Genomic DNA, 21,929 nt, shown 5'->3' on the forward strand with positions numbered 1-21,929 from the left:
CAAGCGACTCGACGGCACATAACAACAACAACAGCAAAAAAACAAACCAATGCACTCTGTTATAATATTCAAACACAGGGCCTGAAGCTTCACAGCAGCAAGCCTGGGCTTCAGCCCCTCCCGAGCCTGGGTCAACTGCTCCTGTAAACCACTGCCTGTGTGTCCTTGCGGCCAGTGAGGCGGCAGAGAGCAGCACGGGTCCAGGCCACCCAGACCTGCCCTCCTGCTGCCTTCTCCTGTGGGTTGCCTCGGACCTTCCTCTCCAGTGACAGTTTTCTCTGCCCCCTGAATGCCCACCTCTCCCCATGATCCCTGCCCACAGAGCATCACTCCCTAACCGTGGAACCCCTGAGCACGGAGTTTGCTGGTGGAGGATGCAGGCTAGTGGGGGAGGTGCTGCCCCTTCATCAGGTCAAGTGCATCAGAAAGGCTTCCTTTAAAGCTCTGAGGCTCTGCTGCCGAGGGAGACCGTGTTTAGTCTGAAAGATCAAATACCTCAACCAATGATGAACAAGTGAAGCACAACTGTGGGCTGCACGCACCAGCTCTGCGTCTGCACGCCTGCTGAAGGGTCAGCTATGAGTCAGTTCAATGACTCAATGGTACACAACAGTAACAACAGCATGGACTTTTTAAGAGTCCTGGTGGCAAATGATTAACTACTTGGCTGCTAACTTAAAGGTCAACGGTTCTAACCCACCAGCTGCTTTGTGGGGAAAAGAGGTGGCTATTTGGCTTCCATAAAGAATCCAGCTTTCGAGACTCTGTGGGACATTTGAACTCCCGTCCTACGTGGCCCCTCTGAGTCAGAATCAACTCAATGGCACAAAAAACAGCAACAACAAGAAGGCCTTCTGGGGCTCTCGTTACAGGAGGGCTTACGACCACAGAATTGTGAGGACATCTGTAACTGAGTCTGAGTCCCTGGGGTTTTTTTATTAGGGAAAACCCGGACGAACCTGATACAGAGACTAGGAACATGCTTGGTATTCTGGACAACCAAGAAACAGGTGACACAGCCTTCAAGGGGCCTGAAGTCAGAATCCCTCCAGAGACCTCAAATTAGGATTCTAGGTAGGGCGCATAAAGCCCCAACTACCTGCTCCTGCTTAAGGATCCGTGTAATAGCTCTGTAAGGCGGCAGAGCAAATGGAACGAAAGCCATATTTCAATAATGCTAGCTTATTTTACGAAATATTAAGGGATGCCTTCTCCAAAATGTTATGATGGATAACTCCTCGTCCATCATAAATAATATTCATTAGGGCCAGCTCTAGATGAGAAGTTAACATGGCAGCCAAAGGGTTTTGGGCGTCCATTCCCGTCTCTGAGGTCAGAGATCCACCTCCACTCAGATGGCCTTGTTATTCCTTTCCTGGCCCTACCCCCAGCATTACTTGTCTCTCCCACAGCCGTCTCCTGAACTGGAAATTTCCATCCGTAAAGTCTTTTCCAGAGGGTTCCTTCCCCCCTCCCTTTATGAAATTGCAAGGAAAATCCATTGCGTCGTTTTTGGATTTATCAGACTTCAGAAAATTTGTTTTTCAAGCTTCAGAAGACTGTTAGACTGGCTTTTTTTTCCCCCTCCAAAGTTCCGATAACTCAAACATGGCTAGGACTTATTACATCAACCTTGGCATTGACGATGAACGAAGAATGATTGCTTTGCCTTGTCTGAAATAAAAAAGGGGGGAAAGGAGGATTACCTATTTTCTCTCTCTCCTTTCTGCTTTAATGAAGACAGTATTTTTTCTTTTTAGCATGATGATGTATACTTTTAGCATTCCAGAAAAATAGTGTCAGTGATATGTAAGTCATAATAAAAGAAAAGAAAATAAATTCAATTACAAGAAGGGATGGGGACTTCACCATTTTCAGTATGGTGTGCCCGGGGGAAGTTGAATGGTAGGGATTATCAGCATCATATAGACGAGAACAGAAGATGTGCTGTTCTAAGCATTCGCTTAATCCTTAATTTTTCTGGTGGTTGGGTCCTTATCCTTATTTTTAAAGGCCGACAACTCTGATATAGGGATGGACAAGGTGTGAAACTTATGACAAACAGTGCTGTATCACGGAGTGACAATGGCTCTTTCTGGTCCCTGGGTCTCTGCCTGGAACACCCCCTACAAGAAATGGTTGTTAAAAAGTGAGCATACGTCAAGGACACAGCAGCAACTTTCTTTTTGCCATTATTAAATAGATGACTTTGTACCTGAAAGAAAATCTTCTCAAGACAGGCGTGTTTCCATGGCTGGAGTCTGAGTTGACCCACAGCAGCTTATAAATTATGCCTCTGTCACCATCCCCCTACAGGTGACAGAGACTGTGTAACTTTCCCAGGGACACACAGTTCATCAGAGTGGTGAGGGCTCAAACTCAGAACCCTGAGGTTACACACCATGCACTCCCACTATGAAAGGGCTGCCCCACAAAAAACCTATAACATCTCACCCCAGTAAGAATAGCAAAATTTAACAGAACAGCAAACAACAAATGCTGGAGAGATTGTAGAGAAACTGGAACCCTTATTCACTATGTAAAATGATGCAACTACTATGGAAGGCTATATGGCGCTTTCTCAAATAGTTGCAGATAGAAATACCATTTGATCCAGCAATTCCATTACTAGGAATATACCCTAAAGAGACCATAGCGGCCATCCTAGCAGATATAAGCACACCCATGTTTACTGCAGCATTGTTCACAATAGCAAAGAGGTGGAAACAACCTAAGTGCCCATCAACAAACGAATGGCTAGAGAAGCTGTGGTATATTCACACAATGGAATACTACACTGCATTGAAAAACAAGGAACTCATGCAATATTATTCAAAATGGGTGACCCTGGAGGACATTATGCTGAGTGAAGTATCTCAGTCACAAAAGGACAAATATTGCATAGAGCCACTGTTGTAAAACAGGACTGCCATTGGGGTTGAGGGAAGACAGACAAAGAAGGGATAGATAATGTATACTGCACTGAAACAGATGAGGGAGGGAACTGTTTAAAAGGGGTATATGATTAGGTATTACTGTCATGACAGGAGTTCTAGAATGATGGTTGCATAGTAGAGTGGACTCGAGGGGAGGAATTGCATAACAATGAAAGAATTTTTCTTTTACTTTTCAAGGAGAAGAGTGAATTTGGGGCTGGGAGTGGGAAGAGAGAAAAATGCAAAAATGAAGGACTGGAAACACTAAGTTTCTGTAAACTTTCGTTAAAATTAAATTAATAATAATAAAGAAAAATAAAGGAAGGAAGGAAGGAAGGAAGGAACTGCCCCAGATGCAGCTATGACTCCCAGGTAAACAGACTGTACAGGACCGGGCAGCAGTGGGGCAAAAGGTAGAATATAGTGATGACTTAGGTTTGTGTGCTCACTCTCTCACACTTTGAAAACATTCAAATGATGAGAAAATAAACTCAGTTCTATCTGTTGGCTCCCTAAACCCACTGCCACTGAGCCAACTTCAAGTGACCCTAGTTCGGCCGACATCAGAATCCTGTCTGCCATCTTCTACGCTAATCAGCCTTGTCCAGCACGATTTCAAATGCAGCCACCCCCCATCACACCCACAGACAGGCGATGCAGGCCTCTACGTGGAGCGAGGCGCTGAATGATCACGCCGTAGCACCCAGCCTTTGGAAAGTCTCTTCTACACAAGCTCCACTTCAAAGCCAAAGGATGAAAACCAACACTGAACAGAGGGACAGTGAGCAGATGAGACGCCATAAGCGATACTCATTAGGGCCAAGTCCAGATGCCAAGTTAATACAGTGGCCAAAGGGCTTCAAACTTGGCTTGTTTCTGTCCGTAGCCAGATGCAGAGATGACCTGTACGATGCCCTGCAGAAAGATCCGTCTTGCCTTGAGGACTCTACACCTGGGCAGAGAATGTTCCTCATCGAGATCCATTCCCCCACCTCACTCAGGTCTGAGAACCTTCTAGCACTGGTCATGGACTCTACAGGGCCCAATGAAGACAACTCTTGCTTGACTCTGCTCTTGGGCGTTCTCATGCTTCTTCTCTTGCTCTTGGTGGACTCTCTTCTTTCTCCCCCATCCTTCTCAACTGGCAGCACCCCTCACATTCTCTTGGCTCCCACGATCTTCTCTCCATGACTTTCTCCCTGTCCTGTGAGGCCACCATCGTGGCTCCTCCTCGTGCCTACAAGCCCGAGACAAATTCTAGGACCTTGTGGCAAGGTGCCAGAGTCTGGCCCATGAGTCTCCACACAAGAGCAGGAAGGCAGGTTTAGATACAAACTCCTAAAGGCAGTGAAGCTTAGCTAGCACACTTTGGAGCCTTTCTGGCATGAAATACCCAGGAGTGGTGGACCGTAACTTAGAGTCTGACCTTTCCGAGTTATCCTGGTTGGGGTTAGGGCCAAAGAGCTCCAGGCTCCACGCAGAGACTCAGCTGTCTTCTCGCTGGGTAAGCAACACCCGGAGCGATGACTAAGCCCAAGCCCGTCGGGTAGGCAAGTGGTCCCTTTCATCCTGACTCCGCTCACCTCTTACTGGACCATCAACAAGCCACCTCATAAGTGATGTCGGTTTCGTGTTCTGTAATGCAATTGGGGCTGTCCCTATTGCCTGCTCATTTCTCTAACTGCTAAGAGGGAATTTTCCCCTTCTTAAGCTTTTTTCTATAAATTAGCCTTATAAATTGGTCACATTAATTCATTGAAATTTCCCCCAAAATTCCCTGCCCTGCCCTGGCCAGTATCTGTGGTGACCCTGAGCTACTTTGCAGCATGGCTCAACCCTCTCCCACCCACCTGCCCATCCTCCCATGAGCCCTCCCGCCAGCAGAAGTTCCCGGACACCTGCTATGTGATTAGCCTGGGCCCAAGCCAAGTACAGCCCACCTCTCTCCCTATGATTAGAGACGAAGATGTGAACCATCGGATAGAATGTGAAGGAAACAGTGAACGACAGAGCGTCATTAAATGGGACAGTGAATGGCACGGACAACTGGCCACGGGCTCGGAGAAGGAGGAGAGCAATCAGGCCTGAAGGTGCTGGCTGAGGAGGTTGCGGGATGCAGGGCATCACCAACGCTGAGGGTGGAAACGTGTGCACAGGGCATGACGCTTAACAGCCTGGCCTGCCTGGTATGAGCTTCAAAATGAAATCTCCCGAACAAAGCTAATTGAAGTGAAAGTCAGAGCTTATTAAGTTTCTGTAGGCCCAGCCCAATTCCTCAGAGTTCCCAGTCATGTGGATGCATGCTACTCATTTCCTTGGCAGCCTTAGATAAAGCCCTTAATGTGATCTGAGTTCCTTGGAGATTAGCACTATTATAAATATAAATGTTCAAACACAAGCAAGTTGAAACCAAATGCCCCCAAAGCACTGCCTTTCTGCTATCTGATGGCTTTCAAGCATCAAGACCTTGGGTGGATGTGCTAGAAAGCAGTTAGATGGTCCCACTAGCTAATTTTCAAGGTCACGAGCTTTGGAGAAAGGAACGACTGTGGGCGCTTAAAGTGTGTGATCCACCATGCATGGTGAGACATCTCTGCATGAGAGATACTGATTCTGAAATTGAAGAGGGGACTGGGAAAAAGATTCCGAGACTCATTTTGACAAAGTAGCCGTTACTCAACAGTCACCCAGCAATGTGAGCCATGCTCTTACCACTTCGTACAGCTTACAAAATAGAGATTCACTAGCACACAGTTATAAATAGATCCTGTTTATCTAAGTAAGAGAAAACCATGTCCAGGTTCTGTAGAAACACGCATTGAACACTGATCAGTGCGATGTGATGGGCTCCCGGGCACCGGAGCTGTGATGTGCTCATTAGTCGCTAAGCAGACAATTCGCTGGCAGCACCTCATCTGCCTGCTTGAAAACGTTAAAATGTACCTTTTCCCTGGTGGCCTGGTGGTAAGGAGCTGCGATGCCAACTTGAATGCACGCAGTTCGAATCTACCAGCTCCTCTGTGGGAAAGAGATAGGCAATCTCCTTCCACTGGAGGTTCAGTGACAGGTCAGGTCCAACCCAACTGTAAACAACAACAACAACAACAACAAGAATATCCTAAAGGTATTTTCTATCAATCTCTAGAAATCTTGTCTAAAGTTAGTCAAAATGCCCGAGTCTACACTGGGTCAAACTGAAATCAAGGTGAGTGAGAGCAAAAGGGGTTGAAAGAACCAGATCTATAATTTTTCAGTACTTTATACATACATAGCATTTCATCAAACAGACCAACCAATCTATTTCAAGGTGCTCCTTCTCCACATTCTTGTACTAAAGGAGTAAGTGCAAAGTAGTAGACCAAGGAGGGGGCAGAATTCACATGCCTGTCCTCGACACTTAAAAAGAGGCTCTCCTTCTAAGAAATTTGGGTCTGATGAAATTGTATGAGAACATTTATAACAGGGCAGTGAACTGGCCATCCATAACTCCTGGATATAGCTTTATTTCAGAATGTCCTACCTGTCTGATTGCTATGCATCTGACAGCTGGACAATGAGTAAAGCTGACAGAAAATGACTCAAAGCCTTTGAAATATGGTGTTGGAGATGAGTATCCCATGGACTGGCAGACGAACAAACAGAGACATCTTAGAGAAGATGGAGCAATAGTGCTGCTTAGAGGGGGGACAGCGAAGCTTCATCTCACATTGCACATGTTGTGAAGAGGAGCTATTCCTGAGAAATGGACATTATGTTTGGAAAGGTGAGGGTCAGTGAAAGAGAGGAAGATCCTTAATAAAACGGACTGACACAGTAACTGGACTCAGGTGTGTCAGAGGTGATGAGGATAACATAAAACAGTAGAGGGTTCCGGTCTGTTGTTCAAAGAGTTGCTATGAGTCATACTAGACTCAATGGTACCTAACAACAACCTGTTTGATAACAAAAACTGAGCAAAGGAAGACAGAAGTGATACATTTAAATTATGGTGTTGGCACAGAATACTGAATACACCAGGGGCTGCCAGAAGAACGAGCAAATCATTCTTAGAATAAACAAAGTCAGAATGAATGCTCCTTAGATGTGACAGTGGTGAGACTTTAGCTTGCTTACTTTGGAAAAGACAGCAGTACATCAAACCAGAATTTCTAGCTGGATTCAGAAGAATTTCTGGTTTGATGAACAAGGGATAGCCTTGCTGTAGTCAGACAGACTTTAGATGAAAGCAGAAAATGCCAAAAAGATGTTTTTCTGATTTTGTAAACACAGAAACATTTGTTTGTGATCATGAAAAATTGTGGATGACATTGAGAAGAACGAGAATTCCAGCAAACTAAATTGTCCCCACGCAGAAGGTATGCATAGACCAAGAGGCCGGGGTTCAAACTGAACAAGGGATACTGTGTGGTTTAAAACGAGGAAACATGTGTATCAGGATTGTTTTCTTTCACCACATTTATTCAATTCTGTATGCCTAGCATATAATCAGAGAAGATGAAGTGGATGGAGAATTTTGTATGGGGACTGAAGGAAGACTCATTTTGTTCATCTATAGAGAGAGGAAGTAAATAGGGTCTGCTGCACAGGCTGACATGGAGCCGAACAGACAAGCTGCAAGTCAAGGAAAAGAGGCAGTACACGGCAGCGCCTCTTCATCAAACCAACACAACCAATCAGCCACGGACCTGTCCCAGCATGACGTCTCTCTCCAACGGCAGGTTCCTTCTGACAACGTGCCCAGAGTAAGCGAGGCAAGGTTTCTCCATTCTTGTCTCTATGGAGCAGTCTGGTTGCACTTCCTTCAAGAAAGATTTTATTGTTGTTCTTTTGACAGTCCATGGGACATACAAACTCTTCCTCAACACAACACGTCTTTGGATTTCTTGACTGCCCTTACCCTAGGTGCTGATTGTGGACCCAAGAAAAGAAAACTGTTGACAGCTTCAACTTGTTTCTATCTATTATGATGCTGCCTCTTGATCCAGCAGTGAGGACTTTTGTTTTCCAGATGTTGAGATGAAATCCAACTTGTAGTCTTTGATCGTGTTCAAGTAAGTGCCTCGAGTCTTAATCACTTCTCTTTAAAGCAAAGTTGTGTCATCTGCATAAACACAGGCTTTTGAAGAGTCTTCCTCATCCTGATGCCATTCTTCTTCCGATAGGGCACCTGCTCAGATGATCTGCTCAGCGTATAGACTGGACAGGTATGGAAAAAAGATACAACCCTGACACTCCACTGTGGGAACGAACGGCAGTTTCTTCCCTTTTTGTAGGTTGACGGACAGTGGCTGTCAGTCTTTATGGGGAGAGACCACCTATCTTTCTCCTGTGGAGCAGCTGGTGGACTCAATCCTGACCGTATGGTTAGCAGCCTGGCATATTACTCATGACACACCACGTCATTTCATGGAGGCCCTTTTACTAGGGCTTATTCAGGAAAAAGGTCACTGGACATCTTCCCTAGAGGGTGGCACCTTTGGCCTGCCCCATGGCGTGATTTTTCAGTAAAAACTCTTTTTCTGCTTTATCCTTCAGCAGGCTTCAGCTTCTCCCACTTGGTAAAACTGCAACATGGAACAAGCATGTTAGGGTCACACCTGTGTTTACACTCCACACTCCATCAAGAATCCCTCCAAGAGAAGAGTAAGATCAGAGGAGAAGGGGTGAGGGGCAGCTCTCCTTCCCACCTCTCCTGGCCCCTCAGCCCTTCCCAGGACTCAGACGTCAGGCCAAGGCGGCTCCCAGCCAGTCCTCAGCCAGGCCTGCCTGTTTATTGACAGAAACAAACACCTCAGCACCTGTCTGCTTTCACGGGGGCTAGGGAGTTTCCAGTCTGCAGATGAGAAAACTTTTACACTGTACCCAAACATTCTGTTTTAAAAAACCCAAAATTAGAACAAAAACAAACACATACGGGCTCCAACGTAGCAGGAAAAAGAAACTCAAAAAGTCGAGAAACTGCATAAGAAAAACTCGGCTGGTCAGTGCTCACCTGGCCTGGAGCCTCAGGCTCTGCCGGAGGAGGTGGGGACCAGACTCCCTTCTTCTGAGAGAGGCCAGGCGACCAGGTGTTGTCCCCAGGAGAGGTGGCAGGTAGGGAACCCCCCACTCCCGCCTGTTCTCCCAGCAGGAGGAGTTGGATATGGGTGGCGAGGACTTTAAGAATTAGGAAGTCACAGGGAGAATGGGCCATGAAGGTCCTTCTTTCCTATCACCGTGGTCGATGCCTGAGTATATTACAGGTAACTGCCAAGGAGCTCCACTCTGACTCCCCCAGGCCCCTCTGCCAACAGAGGGAACGTGGCCAACAGGAGGAACGTGATCATCACCTGGTTGATAACTTACTCGGCCTGGCATGGACTGGGCCCATTAGCACACCCTTACGCTGGCCCCAGGACTGGCTGTCACATGCTTGTCCACATTCCAGCCCCTGGTCTGAGCTGCCTTCTTCCAGTGGCCTCTGGCTGAGCTGTGCCCATTGTCTGCCTGGCATCACACACGAGCCAGTCCCAGGACAGAGCCCAAGTCCCTGCATCAAATACATCACCTCATCATGGGGCCAGGGCAAAGGGCCTCTTCCCTGACTTGACCCTGCCTGGAAAAGACCTGAATATGGGACATCCTGCACCAACTGAAGCCAGCATGCCTGGAACTGACCATACGCGTTCACCCTGGGGAGTCAGTAATTCCGGTGAGGATCACCAGCTGTGACAAGGGACACACCAATCCTACAAAACCACATGAGCAGAGTCACACATGAAAATACCAGGTGACTGAAAGACCACGTTCAAACCCACCAAACAGCACTGGGGTGGAAAGACCTGGCCATCTTCCTAAAGATCAGGGCTAAGGAAACTGTACAGAGTTCAGATGGCTGAGCGAGGATCCCGCCTGTGTCCACTGGGCCCCGCTGGGCAGTGCTGGGCAGAGGGATTTCCACCCCAGTCACAAAAGCACAACTGAAAGAGAACTACTGGGAAGAAAGACGCATGCACCACAAAGGGGGATTTCCAGAAGACTCTGCTATTAGCTACTCAACCTTCAATTCCCTTCCTCTCTAGTTTCAAGATGAGCTGATGACAGAAGTCTGGCTCGTCAGAAGAGAAAAAAAAAGGCCATACATAGAAAGGGGTAAGTGGACATGGGGCAGCTTTCGGGAAATGCCACCACTACCAGCCTGGTTTGCTGCCAGGTGGACAGACAGACGGGCAGAGAGAAAGGACAAGGCACCTTTGCCTCCCCCCACCCCGGTCGCCCACATGAAGTCATAATCATTAACTCTGCTTTATTCAAAATAAGCAAGCAAATAAAACCAGCAACAAACAGGCTTTACTTCTCCTGATGGTCAGAAAGTTCTTGCAAAGTAAGAGTTCTGAAATGGAATTTTTAATTATATTTTTTTTTAAAGAAGCAGAGTTAGCCAGGAATGTTCTCAAAGCCAGAGAAAATGTGGATGTCTCTCTTTTCACTTTCCATTTCTACGTCTGCACCAGAGGCCAATGTGTAAGTTTTAGCAGTTTTCCAGAGCAAGGGGAAGCACTCCACCTCTGTGGGAATGGATGCTTCCTGGGCACCCATTTTTCATGGGGACTGGGGAGCTGAACGGGGAGAAAAAAAATTCCTTGATATGGTAAGGGCTGCCCCCAACTCCCATTTGTTTCCTAGTATCTGCTGGCCAACTCTTCAAATGTCCTCATCTCTTTAGATTGGGCTATCCACATCTTGTGCAGCTTTTATTCTTCCAAACCCAAGTCACTTTATTATCTTAAATCTTTTTATTGTCATATAATCTACATACAGTAAGACTTTAAAAAATGAAAACTGTATCTTGCCAAATGCACGCATCCAAGTTCCCTACGCCTCTCTCGTGGCCCCAACACTCACCCACCCAATGCTGCTGAGTCTTTTCCAACTCAACCTCCATTGGGTTTCTGAGGCTGGAAATCAAAAAGGGCGAGAGTGACTTTCCTCCTGGGAGCAGCTGGTGGATTCGAATAGCCAATATCCTGGTTAACAGCTCAACACATTACTACATGTTACACCATGTTACACTGCTACACAGTACATAGTGCAACACCACTACTGTTCCCTATCTAGGGATGATGAAGTCTTTCTGTTACTCCTGGAAAGATCCCTTGAAGCCAGTTGGCTTTTAAAGGACTTGTATCTGGAAGGAGGCATGTGAGGACTGTCAGTGAAATGTGTAGGAATCAGTTTCCTCATCAATCATCTACTAAACGCAGGGAATGAGGCTCCGAGGAGTGCGTCTGAGCCAGCAGACATGCATGCTCGGCTGGGTTCCTGAACCCAGTGCCAGAACTACCTGGCCCTTCAACAGCACTGCTGGCACGTGGCCATCTAGCAAAAGCCTTGCTGGACGGTTCTTCTAGTTTTGTTCTTTAGACATCCGAGTTGACATGTCTAGAAAGAGGGAAGTTGAGGCTGACTAGGCAAATCTATCACATTCTCATAGGAGGGAGCCCTCTCAGATGAGGCGGGTTCAACCTTAGCTCAGAGGACATCGGGACTTTGGTTATGATAAGGTCTCCTGACCAGGCAAACAAGAAGTGTTCTTTTTGTGGGTGTTATGTACTGTTGAGTCAGAACCAACTCAAAGCTGACCCTCCAGTGGGTTTTCAGAGGCCTTAAATCATATGGGAGGAGGCTGTCCATACTTCTCCCAGCTGCTGGATTTGAACAGTGTACCTTTCGGTTGGTAGCATAACTCTTTATCTTAAATTGTCTATTTCCCGAATTCCCAGCAGAATCTTCAAAGAACTGGCTTAGCTGGGATGAGGGAAATGGTTCCTTCAGAGTCTGGTCTGCCCTTCCGGTCTCGCTCCATCTCAATGTGATGCAGCTCCAGTAGCCTTGGCCAAGGGGTGGGGTGGGGCTTGGAGGAAAGTGTGGGTCACATGCATTTTCCTTGGGGTGAGGGGAGATTATGGGGTTCCTGAGCCAGTGGGCCCCACTGCTCTTCCCAAAGCCTCAGTCTGACCCCAGGCCAGGCCTAGGGGATGGATGGAGAAGCTGGGCCTTCCAGAGTTTCTCATCAAAGATTTAGACCCTTCTAGGGTATTTGACTTCTGGGTCCCTTAAACAAAATGAAATTATTCCACAATAGTATCCAGACCTAGCTCCCCAGGATGTGGCTTTGGAAAGCTTGGCTTTCCCAAAATGGTGCCCTCAGGTGATTCCCTCTTAAATCTCCCAGCAATCAAAACAATGTGGTTGAAAAATTGACAACTTTGAAGCCCTGAAAGGTCACCTCCCTGCCCCACCCCTCTGTGTGGAGCACCAGCGGGTGTTTTGAGTCACATGCATTGTTCTTAGTTCATTTGCATCTGGTGAAATCCCTCTTTGGACCGATTTAGTCATTCAGCAAGCAGCCCTCAGGCCTTCTCAGTGACTCTTTCTTCATCTTCTTTACAGATGCACCTTTTTCTGTGAATAAAATTTACAGCTGACAGATGACATGAAGGTGCCACCATGGCCAGGTGTTCTTTCTGTCCAAAAGGTCTCCTTGTCTCACCTGGGATGGGCTCCATTCAGTCACCAGTATCACAACTAAGACCTTCAGGGTGCAGGTGAAGTCCCATCCTCCAAGACACTCAGGTTCTCCAAGGCCACAAAGGCCCTCCCCTCTGGTGACCACCTGTAGCTGACAGTCCTCTGGCCAGCTGATGGGCCATTTCACCTCCACATCTAGCCTCCCTAATAAAGGGCACTGCCCTATTGAAGGACTTGAACTCTTGTACCAATGATGAAGTGAGGTTCTACAAGACAGCCGAGCTGAACATTAAAAGTCACGCTGGACACGTCACCTCCCAGTCCACTACACAGGCCTGTGATCTCTTCTCCCCACTGACGCCCTGGGGGCAGCACCCACAGGGGCTCAGCCCACATCTTCACACACACAGCTCTGGCTTCAAGAACTCCACTGCTATCTCTATGAGTCATTTACAAATGACTCATCCTTGGCACACAGGACCTGGGCTGGCGGAGGGCTTCTATGGAGGTGTGAACTAAAGTGGTTCTTAGAGCACAAGGCCCCCTCCCACGGGCGTTTATTTTCCCACCTATGGACGGTGGGGGAGGGACAGAGACACAGATGAGATGGTACAGATGCCTCCACTCTCAGATCCAGGATGAGGGGAAATCGGGGGGGGGGGGGGGGCTCAATGACCCTGCTCATCGAAGCCCAACGAATCTAGTACAATGAGGGCGCCCAGACAAAGGCCATGGAGGCTCTGTCTTTTCTGCACCTCTGATCAATAGAAGAGATGAACCCAGGGATGACGAATGACATCCTCAACCCCAACCTACCACCCCACCCACGTTTCTTCATTTCGGAAGCAGACCAGCATGCCTGGGGTCTCCCCGGCTCACTCACTCACACTCAGAGGTTCTGAGGACCCTAGTGTGTCTTACGCTACAGGGTGGGCATCAGGCCCAGCCCGGGACACTGCAGGAAGGGCATCGGGTGACACAGCTGTCGTGTACCCTAGACAGCGTTTCCCACCTCCTCTCTCACTTCCTATTTTCTATTAAACCAAATCTAAACTCATTTGCCTGCTTTCTGAAGACTTTGTTTCCTAGCTCTATCCAGGGTAACTCAGTGCAAGGGAGCGTCCTCGAGGTCCCCTCAGGGGCAGGATAACTCCTACCCCGGAGTCCTCATCCATGTCCTCCTTTAACTTCCCACTCCCTTCATCACCCTTCAAGTCTTCATCCTCATGGCAGCCGCTGGCCCATCATCCCAGCGTCAGCCCAGTCCTCAAGTCCAGCTCAGCCCATGAAGCTCCTCGACCACCCGAGCTGTCTGTGACATTCATGTCACCTAAGGTGTGTCAGGCCTCAGCTACACCTGCTCCCCACGTCTCTGCTGTCTAACGGCGACTTCACCCCAAGGCTGTCGCACATTCTTTGAGGCGGGAACTTGGCTATTTTCTTCGCCTGTGCCCTGCCCCACAAAAACCATCAACCCATTACCAATGAGTTCTCTCTGACTCAGGGCCACCTTCCAGGACAGAAGTGGCCCGGGGTCTCCAAGGTGGTACTCCACAGGAGCCAATGGCCTCATCTTTCCCCCACATTGTGGCCGGTGTTTTCAAACCACCAATGTTGTGGTGAGCAGCCAGGCACTTAACCACTGCTCCAGCAGGGTGCCTCGCCCTGTCCCTCAGTGACGGGCAAACCCAGTGTGCAGATTCAAAGAAGCACTGCTTTGTATTGCCAATATGGCATGCCAAAGTGGGGGGAGGTGTAAGGCTTTGTCGTGCGCATGTTGTCAGAGGGACCAGTCTTTGGAAAAGGGCAAAAGTATATCATGCTTGGAAATGTGGAGAGTTAACAGCAGACGGGATGGTTCTCAGTGGGATGGTCTGACACACTGACAACACAATGGAGAGACTGTAAAGACAGTGCAGGATCGGACAAGATGTAGGTCTGTTACTCCGGGTCACTATGCGCCTGAGTCAGCCTGGCAGCACCTAACATGACTCTGGTGTAACTGGCAAGGCCCTTCCTCGCTGGTGGTCCTTTGCTGAACAGCCCCACGTCTCACCTGGAAGTCTAACTTCGCTCCACATCCTGGCAGGAGGGCACACCGAGGGCAGCAGAGATGCTGACGGTGCTGCAGGATGACAAAGACAGGCAGCGTGAGCTCTGCGTGGTCAGGGCGTACGAACCCAGCGACTGGGTGAAGGGTTGAGCCTTGAGAGGTGACTGATAGACTCAACCATTGGGTAGAATCAACCACTGGACCATTGAAGGACAATTCTTCTCAGACATCGCGGGGCTCCCCGGGAGTCAGTGTGGATGTGAAGGCAACTAGTCTTTGTTTTCATCACTGTTTAATGTACGAACATGGAGCTAAGTGTTTAACAAATGATTCAATCTATTCATCTGGACCTCATGAATGAAGCACTGTTACTGGATCGTTTGATAAGATAACCCAATAGATTTGGTACTATTATTGCGCTCACTGCAGTCCTGTGTCATCTGAGGCACAGTAGATAATCTGTCAAACTCACACAGCTAGAAAGCAGTTGTGTGGCCCAGGTCTGCTCCGAGCCGCCATGCTATGTTCTTGTTAGAGGGACGTGGCTTCTTTCACACAGCCATGGGGGGGCCATGTTCCACACGGAAACCGGAGTCCACTATAAAGAAAAGTGGTGGCCAGTAAGACATTCCAGGGGAGCCCCACAAAGAAGGGCATACGGGGTCAAGCCCACAGAGATGCCTCTGAACTCTTGAGAAGAATGCTGCAAAAAAGGCACCTCGTATGCTCTGCCCAGTGACCACTGCACAGTCTTGAGGGTGGGCCCATTCCAGACGTGTCTTATGGCGTTATTGTTACTCTCCTGGGGTGATTCCTAACGACCCCAGGAACGAAACTCGGGCCACATCTGTGCCCACTTCACATTCCCTTCCTGCTTAGATATATTGTGTTCACTGTGGTAACTCAGCTCACCAAGGGCTTTCCTCTCCTGGGATGATCCTCTGATTTTCCAAGCATCATGTCTTTTTTTCCACAGACTGGTCTCTCCTAATGTCATGGCCAAAACATGTGAGATGCAGTCCCACCATTCTTGTTTCTAGAGAGCTCTCTGCTTGCACTTCCAGAATCCCAGATGGATTCGCTTGTTCTTTCAGCCATCTCTATTCCTTAAGAAGAAGAAACACAGCACTCACAAAGTCGTTGCTGCAGTTGGATTTGTTCATCGTACTTCAAAGGCTCTTGCAAACCCAACCAGGGCACACACAAGAAGCAGCCCTCTCTGCCTGGTGGTCAAACAGCAGCTGGAAGGGAGGCCCCCACAATTATTCAAGTATTAGTGGTTGCTTAAGCGCGATGGGTTTTCAGGGGAAAGACTGGGAGGCCGAGGTTGGAAACGAAGCCCCATTATTAATATAGTCAAGCCATTCAGCTGGATTCAATAAAAGGAAAAAAGCCCTGCCCAGACAAGTGTCTGTAGAAGATGAGAAAAGCTGGGTTTTTTGAAAAAAACCCTGGTTTTATTGAATCCAGGCTTTATACACAGCAGTCCATTTTCCTGAATGGTTGAAAATCATCCTGTAAGTTTAAGTCCTTCAAAAGGAAACTAATTAAGTCGTGTGAAGAAAGCAGAGTCAGGTTTAAGGGAGAGACCTGCTTGACGCCAACCAAGGCTGATGGAGCCCTCAGAGCCCTTGCGTTACGTGGTCAGGGAAGGCTGTGTGTCCCCCTCTACTAGTTCCATTCTGGGTAAAAACCTTCACTGCGTGCCCAGGAGTCCCTGCGGGAGTCCTGGTGGAGCACTGGCTAAGCACTTAACTGCCAACCAAAGGTCAGCAACGTGAACCCACTCGCTGCCCCACGGGAGAGCGATGTGGCTGGCAGTCAGCTTCTGTAAAGGGTCCAGTCTTAAGTCCTTCGGAGGGGAGGCTACTCTTCCCTGTAGGGTTGCTAGGCATCAGAAGCCACTCCACGGTGATGGGGTTGGTTTGTCTGAGGTGTCCCTAGGTGGTCAAATGCTGGACCACTAAATAAACAGAAGATTGGCAGTTCCGATTCAAGCAAGCAGCTCAGAAGAAAGCCTTGGCAGTTGGTTCCCGAAAGGTCAGAGTCACTGACAACCCTACTCGGTACAGTTCTGTCCTGAAACATAAGGAGTCAGAACGCACTTGACCCCAGGAGAGACCTCAGGATCTCAGGAAGGACAGCCCAACTCTGCTCCAGAGGTGCTCCCCACCCCCAGGAAGGGACAGAGTGGGGAGAGCTGGCCAGGTTCAGAGGAACATTCTCTGACAGGGTTCTGCTGGTCTGGGTGTCTTTGTCTCCTTGTTGACATAGTGCTGGCCCCTCTTATACCTCTGGACCCACTGTTTTTGGATGAGTCTGTCCCCTCTCCCAGGCCTGTTGTCCCCTCTCCCAGGCCTGTTGTCCCCTCTCCTAAGACCTCCCCAGCTTGTTGAGCCTGAAGGCATTTTCCATATTTATCCCTCAACCACATCCCTGGCCTGCTGCGACTCCTGCCTCGCTGCCCACTCAGTGCTCAATGCCATCAGCACTGGACAGACCGCCCGGAACCCAGCCCCACCCAGTGGTGGCTGTGCAGCTGGACGGAGGCCCAGAGCATCACTCCTGGGTGAAGACATCCAGCGTGGGGCCACACAGTCCCTGTTCAGCTGACAATGGCCACAACAAGCCTGCTGTGCAGACAAGCAAAGACCGGGCATGACTGTCCTCAAGGACCTGAGTACCCTGAGGAGGAAAAAGAAACAGGACAGAGCCCAAGGGACAGTCAAAACAGCAACGCATGACAGAGATGCCCTTCATGGAGCCTCAGAGAGGCCCACACAGCGAGTCCCATGATCAGAATCCCCAGATGGACAGGCTTCTCGTGCAAGTTCAGCTTCTGGGCTCTGTGACTATGCATTATGGGTGAGAGGACTATCTGCTCTGTGACTATGCATTATGGGGTGAGACCACTATCTGTCGCCATCGTCCTTCAGCCGTATCCCCTACGGCCAGAGTCCCATCCACATCCCACAAGTTCACAGAACAGAACTACTGCTGGCCACTGATCTCAGAACGGACAGTGGGTGTGGCCAGCACTGAGGGCCCTAGAACTTCCCAATGTGCCGCAATCCTGGTTAGGTAAAAAAGAGGAGTACCTGAGGTGCTTTGAGAAACAAAACTTAGAGAAGAAGGAGACTACTCTGGCAAGGAGAAACTTGGCCCAAACTTAGACTGGGTACTGGAAAGATGTGAGAATCTGGGCCTACAGCAGAAGGGAGCTCTGGAGGGGGTACCCTCCACTCTCAGGGGTGCGATCCGGGCACACAGTCATGGGGACCCATCTGTTGTTCCACAGAACTAAGACCCCATCTATAACGGAAGCAGGCCACCAGGTCTCGTCTTTGGCAGTACTAATCCAGTGAGCTGGCTGACAGTCACTTGCACCCTTCAGGGCCTGATCTATATGGTGGTGCTTGTTGTAGGGTGTTGCTGAGGCAAATATGGCTCAGAGCGATCCAATCACCACAGCCCCGAAGCTCGTCCTACCCTGTGCCATCCTCACCATCTCCGCCCCGTCGAGTCCACTGCTGCCGTCTTCATGCCGATCCATCTTATTGAAGGTCTTCCTCTGTTCCACTGACCCTGCACCTTTCCAAGGATGATATCCCCACAGTAGGTTATGGATACGGTAAAACATACAAGGCCTCGGTCACTACCACTGAGTCTCATAATTCCTAGCACGCTGGACTCTGGAAGTGAGATCTAGTTAAAAACTCAAATAGTAGGTGATTTCTAAAGAGTAGGATTATTCATGTACCCATTTCCTGAGCAAAGTAAACACTAGAGAACCTGGGAATGCTTGCTGCCAAAGAACTGGTGAGATGCTGCTGCTTCTTAGTAAAAATGTGACTGTTGTTCCACTTTGGACCTTCAGGATTTAGCTTTGAGAGTATGGATCGAAATGGATGCAGTCAGTTTTAAGCTATCAATTCCATGACGGTGCACCTGTGGGCCTGACCACCGGCCCTCACTTCTCAGGAGATCACCTTTGTCTTCACTTGCATCACGACGTGAATCTGGAATTTCCATCAAGACCAGAGGGGCTGTCCACAAACAGTGATTACAACCAGAGGGAAACAAGCCATACACTGTCCAGACTGAAGGAACCTTTCAAAACAAGACAAATTTTAGTTCTAATATCAAAGTTGTGTTCCATTTTCGTCTTTGTCCAGAAAGAAAAGAACACATCCAAGACGGGGTAAAAAAATTCCGTTTTTGCACTGACTATATTACCAGGTTTACTGTTAAAATACATTCACATCAAAAACACCACCTCTACCTGAGTATTTCGGGTGTTATTTGTTTAAGCATGTTTGTTTTCTTAGTGGAGCTGAAAATGTTTTTCCCCCCGGTGTTTCTGAAGGAACATTTAGACTAAAATAAAAATAAATGACATGTTTAAAGAGCTACAGTCATCAGACCTGGAGAGGAGAGAGCAAAGAACGGGCAGGGGAAGTGAGTTTTCGGACCGGTGTAGTAGTTTCCTATTTTGGCTGCTCTAATTAGAGGTAGGAAAACAAACGGACTGGAAAACGCACATCTCCACCTTCCACAAGTGAGAACTCATCTCTGAAAACCTAGCTCCTCGGGCCAAGGCTTAGGAAGACAACGTGCGTCCATATAATATTTTCCTGTTCTTCTAAATCAAAACAGCCCTATGTCTGTGAACTGGAAGAACAAAATAAAAATCTCTCGTTTGTACCAGGCTTTCAACCATTTGGCATATTCCTGTACTTGAACTTAGTCCTAGGAGGTAGGAGTCATAAAGAGATGTTGACTGTAGAATCTTGACTTAGTAAAAATTTGACTTGAGATTTTCTTTTCAAGTAATAAAAACTTAAGAAGAGTTCTCATATAGCATTAGACCCTAAAACTTTCTAGAAGAGCAATTGCAAATATCCAGACAATATCAGGCTTACTTTCTTGTGTTTGTGATTTTTTTTGTGTGTGTGCATGTGGTGGAGGAAATGAAGGTACTTAACTTTTATTCTTAAAGTAATATATGTATATATACACACCTTTAATGTTCACAAAACTACTACAGAGTAAATATTATTTTAATCCTCACTTTAGAGGTAACAAACTGCAAGGTAACTCTTGTCCAGGGTCATGTGTTCATTTATAGCACAGTTCCTTCTAGAAACCAGCTGTTTCCTAGTTTAGCCTTTTAGTTACTAGATACTTGGGATTTAACTAAGACGATGGCCCTGGAAGGGAGCTCTGGTGGCCGAGTGCTAGGAGCTGTGCTGACCAACCAAAAGGATGTGGTTTGGAACCACCAGCTGCTCCATAGGAGAAAGATGGGCAATCTCCTCCTGTGCAATTAATTTACTGTCTCTATCAACACTCTTTCAGTAGCCAGGAAATTAAAAGTCGCATTGTCATGGGAAAACCTGCTGTTAGGGACCTCTCCAAAGTACTGAAGAGCAATGGTGTCTCTCTGGAGACTAAGGTGCGTCTGATATAGGCCACAGTCTTTGCAATCACTTGTTATGCATCAGAGAGTTGGACAATGACCAAGGAGGATAGAAGGAGAATTGATGCCTTTGAGCTGTGGTGCTGGAGAAGAGTATTGAGAATACCATGGACTGCTAGGAAAACAAACAGATTCATCCTGGAAAGGGTTAAACAGGGCTACTCCTTGGAGGCAAGGATTCTGAGGCTCCGTTTAACATACTTTAGACATGTTGTAAGGAGAGACCGTTCCTTGGAGAGGGACGTGTTTGGGAGGGTGGAGGGACCGCGCAGGAGAGGAAGGCCCTCTATGAGGTGGATTGATTCAGCGACTGGGGTAATCAGGATGGAAGTGTCAAGGACAGTGCAATTGGCACAGAACAGAGCAGGGTTTAGGGGTGTTGTACATAGGGTCGCTATGGGTCGCAGGCGACTCGACGGCACATAACAACAACAACAAACTAATAATCTGCTGAAGGGTCAACTGTGAGTCAGTTCCAACTCACTGGTACGCAACACCAGCATGGCTCTGAAACACTATTCCATGAGAAAACAAAACAAGAACTTGGAATTTCTGATTCGTCCATCAGCATAGATGAAGGCGTGTTGGTGGCTCAGTGGTACGGAGCTGTGTTGCCAACCCAAAGGCCTAAGTTTGACTCCTCCCGCTGCTGCACCGGAGAAAGAGGGCAAACTCTTCCCATGAAACTCACTGCCTCTGAAAACCCACAGGAGGGTCAAGCGTGGGTCAGTTCTAACCCTACGGTACCTAACAAACGTAACAGGCATACATGGTTGGTTTGCGTCTATATTATCCATAATCCACCTTAGTCTAACAGAGCTCTGAGGTAAGACACTAGCAGACTGGTATCTTCTGATGCACACAGTGTGTCCTTTCCCATCCTAGTCTAAAGATAAACACAGTGTCTTACTTCTGAGATCCAAACACGAATGATTCGTTCACCTTTCAATGATAAAGAGCCTCTACAGACAGGTTCTTGACGTTGTCCTTCACTGTATTCACTTCTCTCTGTCAGTTTTCCACCCAAACACTCTGGTGAAACCCCACTAAGAGCCACAGAGCACACTCCCTTCCAGAAGTGTTTTACTGGCCATTTTTACCTAAGATGTTACACTGAATCGAAGCTAAGGAGCATTCTGGAACTCACTAGAAGCTGCTATGAGTCGAATCGTGTCCCTCAAAAAGATCAGATGAAGACTTCACTCCAGAACCTGTGACCTTATTTGGAAGCGGGAGCTGGTGTAGACAGTCAAGTTTAGATGAGGTCATACTGGACGAGGGTGGGCCCAGATCCAATGCCTGTGTCCTCACAGGAAGACACAGCAGAGACGCAGACACACCATGGGGATGATCAGGGGGTGATGCTCGGGGACACACAGAGGGAAGGAGCCACCAGCAGCTCTGAGAGGCAAGGACGCGTCCTCTCCTGGAGCCTCCAGAGGTCCACATGGCCTTGCTGCCATCTGGATCCAGACTCCGAGTCTCCAGAACTGTGAGATGGGACATCTGTCCTTTCAGGATACAGAGTCTGTGGGATTATGCCTGCAGGGTCTTAAGTGATCAGCACAAGAGCCAACCAAATTCTATCAAAAGTCACCAGCTTCAAAGATTATCTGTACTCAAAAGGCCAGCAAGTCCCCAGGGTTCACTCCCTGAAGCCCTAGGAAGCCCAATCACCAGGAATTATAAAATATTAGGTAAGAATATCTGAATCAAAAAGTTGCAGTATTTTTTTGTGGAGTCTCAGAAGGGTGAGGCAAATTTGACGATTAATTTGTGACTTGATAAAAAAGGAGTATGTAAGAAATGATTTTTTTTCTATAATTATATTTTATTAATTTTCATAAACATTTGCAGAGATTTTGGGCTTCCACTCATTCATTGTTGCACTATTCTCTCTACCCTCCTCCCAGTTTGTTCTTGTCCAAATGCCACAGTGCTTGTCAAAGCC

At 47.9% G+C, this 21,929-nt stretch overlaps 1 protein-coding gene across 1 annotated transcript in view; it reads right to left on the bottom strand.

The window, feature by feature from the left end:
• The window catches only part of BCL2 (B-cell CLL/lymphoma 2), a 181,833-nt gene that overhangs the window by 18,583 nt on the left and 141,321 nt on the right, over positions 1-21,929 (bottom strand). The gene's annotated exons all lie outside the window — the stretch shown is intronic.

This window comes from Elephantulus edwardii, unplaced genomic scaffold, assembly GCF_000299155.1.
Source record: "Elephantulus edwardii isolate Elephantulus edwardi_28Jun2011 unplaced genomic scaffold, EleEdw1.0 scaffold00118, whole genome shotgun sequence".
NCBI classification, from domain to species: domain Eukaryota; kingdom Metazoa; phylum Chordata; class Mammalia; order Macroscelidea; family Macroscelididae; genus Elephantulus; species Elephantulus edwardii.